We start from the raw sequence: 8,327 nt of genomic DNA, 5'->3' as shown, positions 1-8,327 counted from the left end.
GCTGCGGACCATGCTGAATCGCACCACCGGATACACACCATTCTTCATGGTGTACGGCGCAGAGGCGGTTTTGCCCTGCAACTTAATTCATGACTCACCTCGAGTGCGCATGTACGAAGAAAGAGAAGCCGAGCTCGATCGGCAGGGCAGTTTGGACGCCTTGGAGGAAGAGCGTGACGTGGCAAAAGCCCGTTCCGCATTCTATCAACAGCAGGCTCGAAGATACCAAAGCAGAGAAGTACGGGCCAAAAATTACAACGTTGGCGAATTAGTTCTACGCCTACCGGACAAGAAAAAGGACAAACTCAAGCCCAAGTGGGAAGGTCCCTTCATAATCGACCAAGTCCTGACTGGTGGAGCATACCGCCTGCGAGATGCATCGGATAACCGACTCGAGCCCAACCCATGGAACGTAGCCCGTCTACGAAGATTCTATGCCTAGCGCCGGACTCTGTGTTCGTCTCCTTCCTCTGTCCATTTTTTATATACTTTCTATCTTACATTTCTCTCCTTCTCCTCTCTCTCTCTCTCTTATAGCCTTTAAAGGCTCATAAAGTGACGCGCTATCCGCGCTCATTAAACCTGGGGGCTCCTTTAAACAGAAGCTTATTTATACGGGCTTCATGCCCAACACATGTGTCACACTTTCGCATGTACCTTTTATTCGCCATTATATGCATCAATATGACTTAAGTTTTGGCCAAGCTGGGTTGCCTGGCTCCTGTGCTTACCCCTACGTTCCCGATTGTTCGGCTAGGTGGTAAAGGGAGCACCTCTGCGATTGTTACTGCCGGATCAGCCGGATGTGTACCTCAGACTGGGTGAAGCCGAAAGCTAGTGTTCTTAAGGGAATATTCGGTCGGTGAACTAAACATGATTTTTATATTTTATCTATACGCCCCCAGATGTTTTTCCTGCACCTCTTTTCGCAGAATGGACATGCACTTTAGGGCATGCCTCCCAGGGAAAGGAACCCCTAACGGAACTATTCTCCCTGGAAGATGTTTCTTACTAACCATGTAATATAACATAACTAGTTGGGCACTTATCTGTTCAAGCACTAATGACCCCTACACCTGGTCTCCATGCATACCCCGGTTCTTATATAACCGCGAGGGTATTCGGACACACTCCGGACCGTCAGGTCCCGAGGTTGAAGCGGAAAGGTCAGCCATGACAAATGATCTACAATCCGGCTAGAAGGCATTACACATGTCAATTAAAATTACATAGTCAATCTGACTGATTGTATTCCTCTTCAATACCATCTAACAGGCTGTCTAGTTTACAGTCCTGTTGGGAATACTTTGCGGCCAATTCTACTTGGTCGTATACTAAGCTCACAGGGATCTCCTTCCCATCGGGCCCCATGGTTCCGACCTCGGCCATGTGGTTTGGGTCAGCCTTCGTGTACCGCGTCTTCACCATGGCCCAGGCCTCCCTGGCGCCTTGACGGCAGGCCGACATCTTCCACAATCGGAAGCGCCACCGCACTCCCTTCAGCTTCTCTACAAGCTCTCCAAGGCCTTCGGGCATGGAGACGGATGGCCACAAGGCCTGGGCGACGCCTTGCATCACCTGCTGAACTCGCTCGTGCAGTTGTGAGAGCTCGGGAAGAAGGTCACCCATAGACCCGGGCATTTCCTCTGCAGGACGACCTGTTAGCATACCTACAGACATTACTCTGTTAGTCGACTTCCTCGCTGAACTCTTTTTTTCAAAGTTCATTTAAGCACTTACTAAATATGTCGCGTCGAAGCTGCTGATTCTCCTTAACGGAGTCCAATAGCTAGCCACGAACATCCTTCAGTTCAACGCCCAGCTTGGTGTTGGCATCTTGGAGATTGTTCTTCTCCTGCCTCACCTTTGTCAGCACGCTCTCACCAGCCTTCAGCTGGCGTAGGAGTTGTTGCTCTTCCGGATCTAATCCGGCGCCATCTGTAGTTTCATTTGTTAGATTTGCACACACGCCGCACTTCGCAAAATACTTATCTTTCAAAGCATATATTACTAGAGGGGGTCTCCTTGGGCTCCCCTGCCGTGGCTAGTGCGGCCTCAAGTTGGGCTTTGCACTCTTCCAGCTCCTAGGACAGTAGGGTATTCTTTTCTGTAAGAACCTACATAACAAATGATCCTTAAATCAGTTATTCTAACTGTTTCAAGTCTCGGGGGCTACTGGTATATATATAATTACCAAAATTTTCTTACCCGTATGTCTTTTACATATTGCTCCGTGGCTCTGACTAGACCATTTTGAGCGGCTAGGAGGTACGCATCTCCCGAATTGAAGGCATCCAATGCCTCTTGGGAGAAACAAGCGTCGCAAAGAACTGTCCGGCGACGCCTGTGGTTCATAGCACTCTCCACCTCGGAATTGGTGGCAGACAGCCTGTCCGCATCCTCTGTCGGAGGAGCGTCCAGTGTGTGCCTTGTGTTCGCCTCCGCTTCCGGACCAGGCTTTGGAGCCTGGCTGGTGGAGGCGCGATTGGCAACCTCTCTGGATATAGTCCGGCGAGGTCCCTTCGTCTTGAAGAAAGCAAGAGCGTTAGTATGACTTAAAGGAATAACACCTGGGAATAAGATGGCGCGCTATACCTTTGCGTCGGCGTCTCAGTCCGGACCGCACTTCTTTTCAGCCCGCGGGGCCTTGCCGCCCCTCGTTGGCTAGTCGCCGCAGGCTCGGCCTCCCGTCTCAAGGACCTCCCCTGCAAAACACGGTTGTCATACGGCAATCGAAAACATGCGAGGATAGATCCCTTTTCAAAGTGCTAGGACTTCGGTCTCAGTTACCTGTGAGGCTGGGAGTAGCCCTGGGTAATCGGCCGTAATGGCCACCAAGGAGTTGTCCTTTCTCAATTGATGAAACACACCATCAATCAGCTCCACAGATAAGTCTGGATCCTCTTGAGAGGCCAGGTCGAGGGACCGTCCCGGATCCTCGGGTTGTGGAGGAGGGCTGTTTATTTCTTTAACAACCTGGCGCAGTTCCTGCGTTAAAGTCGTTAGACTGAATATTTAACGATGGGAATATAAAACGGATGGGCAAGTAAAAGTGTCCACTTACCCAACTTGGGGGATTGTACATAGAAAATCCACCCTGTGGGTTGACGCGGAGAAATTCCTCCTCTTCTCCCTTGTACAAAGCGGACAAGGTCTTTATTAGAGCGGCAGCCGAATCCGGCCCCTTGCGGCCGTGGCGGGTGGCGTCGTCCTCCCCGTTGAAGTCCCACATGGGGCGGCCTCTATACTCAAGCGTCTGCACCCCTCGCATGATGCATGCGGCCATGACCCTGATCATGGTCAGTCCGGAATGAGCTAACAATCTTATCCGGCCCATTAGGTAAAGAACGTCCCTGTCACTTTCCCTCTGAGGGCTCCATGTACGCCAGCTTAGGCGCTTCTTTAGGGAAGCACTGTCGAACTCAGGGAGGCCGATCCAGACAGGATCCGGCAGCGGGACATCCTCTATATAAAACCATTCCGAAGGCCAGTCCTCGGACACCTTCTTTGGGGTTCCGGATAGATATCCGGTCCCGGCGATGCGCCACACTTCGGCTCCGCCCACTTGATATATTGACCCCTTCTTATAACGGGGCACGAGGCAGAATAGCCTTTTCCACAGCGCGAAATGAGCCTCACAGCCCAAAAACAGCTCGCAAAGGGCTATGAAGCCCGCGATATGCAATATGGAGGCAGGCGTGAGGTTGTGCAGCTGGAGGCCATAGAGCTCCAGGAGCCCCCGGAGAAACGGATGAATTGGAAATCCAAGCCCTCTTATTAAGTAAGGGACAAGGCATACCCGCTCTCCTTTGGAGGGATTGGGGGCGCTCTCCGCTTGCTCTCCGCCATTATAGGTGGCAAGTCCGGCTCGAACCGGGACCATATAGGCCGGGGGAGAAATCCCTTGGTCTGGAGCGTCACTAGCTCGCTGTGCAGGATGGAGCACCTCTTCCAATCTCTAGGCTGAGGGTTGGAAGGCCGAGAGGAGGAGCTGCGGTGGCCGGCCATGATAGAATGGACCTCTGTCAGATACGCTCTGATGAATACTCGCGAAGAGGAGAAGGTGTGGTTTGGATCTAAATCCTCGTCCCCTTAAATAGGCGGCTCATTCACGCGGATAGGGGTGTAAATATAAAAAACACCCTGACTTTTCATATTCGTTGGACACGTGGAAGACGGCCATTATTGGGCGTAGAAGCCAAGGAGCACTACATTTACAAGAAACTGGACACTATTCAACAGGTACACGGAATTTGGAGGAGAACCCGCCTTGCAATGCCGAAGACAATTTGCGCGCCGGACTCGTCGAGCCTGGTTCGGGGGCTACTGAGGGAGTCCTGGATTAGGGGGTGTCCGGATAGCCGGACTATACCTTCGGCCGGACTCCTGGACTATGAAGATACAAGATTGAAGACTTCGTCTCGTGTCCGGAAGGGACTTTCCTTGGCGTGGAAGGCAAGCTTGGCGATACGGATATGTAGATCTCCTACCATTGTAATCGACTCTATGTAACCCTAGCTCTCTCCCGTGTCTATATAAACTGGACGGTTTTAGTCCGTAGCAACAACAATCATACCATAGGCTAGCTTCTAGGGTTTAGCCTCCTTGATCTCGTGGTAGATCTACTCTTGTACTACCCATATCATCATTATTAATCAAGCAGGACGTAGGGTTTTACCTCCATCAAGAGGGCCCAAACCTGGGTAAAACATCGTGTCCCCTGCCCCCTGTTACCATCCAGCCTAGACGCACAGTTCGGGACCCCCTACCCGAGATCCGCCGGTTTTGACACCGACACCCGCCGTATGGGCTATTGTGTGTATTGGCTTGCAAGGTGAATTCTTTGATGGGATAGAACCGAACCGAGAAGCTACCGCGGAAGAGTTGAAGATGCTGCAATACAATGCTCAAGCTTGTGATATCCTCTTCAATGGATTGTGCCCCGAAGAATTGAACAAAATCAGCCATCTTGAGAATGCAAAGGAAATTTGGGATACTTTGATTGATATGCATGAAGGTACCGACTCCGTCAAGGAATCCATGTTGGATGTGCTTCAAAGTCAGCTTGACAAGTTCAAAATGAAGGATGGTGAACGTGTCGCTGAAATGTACTATAGGCTTGCTCTTATCACAAATGAGATCGCCGGCTTAGGAAGTGAAGAGATGACTGACAAATTCATCATCAAGAAGATCCTAAGAGCTTTGGACGGAAAATATAATACCGTATGTACATTGATTCAAATGATGCCCAATTACAAAGATCTCAAGCCAACGGAAGTCACTGAAAGAATTGTTGCTCATGAGATGTCACTCACGGATAAGGAGGAGCTCCATAACAAGTCAAGTGGTGCTTACAAAGCCTCATGTAAAGCTCCCCCATCATCAAGTGAGAAACAAACCTTCGATGAAGAATTGAGCCTAATGGTGAAGAACTTCAACAAGTTCTACAAGACTAGAAGCAAAGAGAGAAGTTCCAAGTCAAGGTCCTACATTGACAAAAGATCTTCTAGTCGAGAGCGAAATTGCTACAATTGTGGAGGACCCGGACACTATTCCAATGAGTGTACGACACCCTACAAGAGAAGAGAAGATTCTCCAAAAAGAAGAAGTAGAAGAGAAGAATCACCATCAAGAGAGAGAAGGAGTAGAGATGATCATTATGAATGAAGAACATCCCAGAGAAGCAAAGATTCGGAAAGGAAGAACAAGTCATCAAGGAGCTACATAAAACGAATACATCAAGCTCATGTTGGTGAATGGGTATCCGGCTCCGACTCAGACAATCACTCCGAGAGAAGCTATCACTCCTACTCCGAATATACACAAGATGAAGGTGTTGCCAGTCTAGCACTTGTGTCAACCAACTCCTACGACATATTTGATTGACCAAATGAAGGACTTGGAAGATGATTCATGGCTAAAGGCCCAAAGGTATCACACCCCGAGTATGTTGATTTCAATAGTGATGAAGATGACTTGTTAGGTGATGATGATTTACTTGTTGACAACTCTAGTGATGAATACTATGATGAAACGTCAATTAACCATGCTAATCAAGATAAAACGAATGACAATGATAAGGAGAAGATTGAGTTTCTAACTAAACAACTAAACATTCTTAAGTTAGCTCATGAAACTATCTTATGAGATCATCGAGAACTTTTAAGGACTCATGAGAAATTACGTTTTGAAAAGCTCAACCTTGAACAAGAGCATGAGTTCTTAAAGGCAATCAATGATGATATTCGCAAGAAAAGTTCTTGTTACATTGCTAAGAGTTTACTCTTATCCACTTACATGCCTCAAGTCAAGTCTAGTAACAAGAACAAGAAAGATTCTTCCTCTAGTAGTGACAATATTCATGATCAATCCAATGTTGTTGCTTCTAGTAGTTCTCTTGATTCCACTAATGATTCTCTTAGCCAAGTTATACTTGAGCAAGAAAATACCTTATTGAAGGGAATTATAGAGAAACGTGTCTACAAGAGCCTTGCCAGGAGTAAGCAATTCGAGGAAATTGTATGCAAGCAAGGAAGGCACCGGAAGAACCAAGGTGTTGGTTTTGAACGAAAGTTCAATGCCAATGGAGTTGAGTGGTAAGAAGATCAATACCCCAAGACGAAGTTTATTCCTCAACAAGAGAAGTATGATCCTACTTCCTTCAAACGGACACAACCTCAAGATGATCTTCCACCACCAGACCACAAGCAAAAAGGCAATGATAAGCTTCAAGAGGAAATTGATGCATTTGAAGAAGCACCCAAGGCCTTGGTCAAGTGGGTTCCCAAAACTGCATCAAGTTCTACCTCATCAAGTATGACTACAACTCCAAGGATTCCCATCAAGATGATGTGGATCCCAAAGAAGAAGAACTAGAGAGTTCTTGAGGGTGACTCTGCCAACATACCTCACTCTTATCATCTTGGCAAAAACAAGTGCAATCAACTTCCACATCTTGCACTAGTTCAAGGAGTCACAAACCCTCTTGTTGGTAAGACAAGGGACAAGGTAACCCAATGCTTTCATAGACATCATCTTGTGTGTGCATCACTCTATGTCTTTAGATATCCTTGTTTGTTCCTTGTGGGACTAACCCATGTAGGTATTGAAAGTGCAACTCACTCCAAAGGATTGCTCCAAATGATCTACATCAACATTGAGCATCCACATCTTCAACACCTACATGAAGTCATCATCGACAAAAGCCAAGGTTAGTTCATCACTCTTAAGGGGGATCTCACATATATAGGGAGCTTTACTCTAAAATTGAGCTAAAGCAACTCTAATGGTGTGAACACAACAACGCTTTATGTAAAAATGGTAACCCCATTTGTGCTTAAACAATGAGTATGACCTATGATCAAATGTTCTCATTTGACTCCTAAGTCAATATACTCATATATAGATGACCTAGTAATCGCCAATTTCTTGATAGATGCTAGAATTGGTTGTGCATGCTTTGCCACCTATTTGATTTGCCATTTTATTGTGTGAGCATGTTGGTTGCATAATTTACTCATTCGAGGACATCCACTTGTTGCTTTGATAGTTTGGTTCCTTTTTCTTTTGCCAAGTGGATGGACAAGATTGCCTAAGAACCCTCTCTAGCTATCTATGATTTTCTCATCTCAAACTCTATTCATGCTACATCACAAAGTTTGATCAAGTCAGATTCGAACCACTTTGTGTGAGGAGCACTCGGAGTCCCCGATTCGTCATAGACTTAAACTTCCAAAACTTCTTTGTGCGTTTCGGTTTGATCGATTCATCCATTTCGGTCATACCGAGATCACTAAGTCGATCTAGGTTTTCAATCTTGGTGCTTCCGATTTGAACTTTTCGGTCACACTGAGTTTCACTAACTGCTTGCAGTTATGAATCTCGGTGCCACTGAGTTGTTCCACTCGGTCACACCGACAGTGTCCGGCTATGTATATCCGCGGCCCAAAATTTGGAAAATTTTCCGAATCCCTTCGCCCGCGCTTAGCCTGCTCTGCCTCCCTGGGTCTCCAGATCATCCTCCTCATCGCCAGCTGCCTCCCGCCGCTGGTCTCCGCCGCCGTTAAGGGAATCATCTCCGCCGTTGCCGCCGTAGCAGGTCCATCACAGCATTAGGGTATGGACTTGATCCTTGTGGTATTTCCCCTCCGATTCTTAGCACATTGTTTTGCCATGTATCTTGCCATGATTGAGATCACTCTATCCAGCGAAATCACTCTGTAGTTTAGTCATGGATTGAAAATTTAGGGTTGGGTTTCCGCCAAAATCATCTCGGACCGACCGAGTTGTTGAAATCGGCTCCACCGATTTGGCTAAGGCCATTGCAC

Source organism: Triticum aestivum, chromosome 4A, assembly GCF_018294505.1.
Source record: "Triticum aestivum cultivar Chinese Spring chromosome 4A, IWGSC CS RefSeq v2.1, whole genome shotgun sequence".
NCBI classification, from domain to species: Eukaryota; Viridiplantae; Streptophyta; class Magnoliopsida; order Poales; family Poaceae; genus Triticum; species Triticum aestivum.
This window is presented reverse-complemented; position numbering follows the sequence as displayed.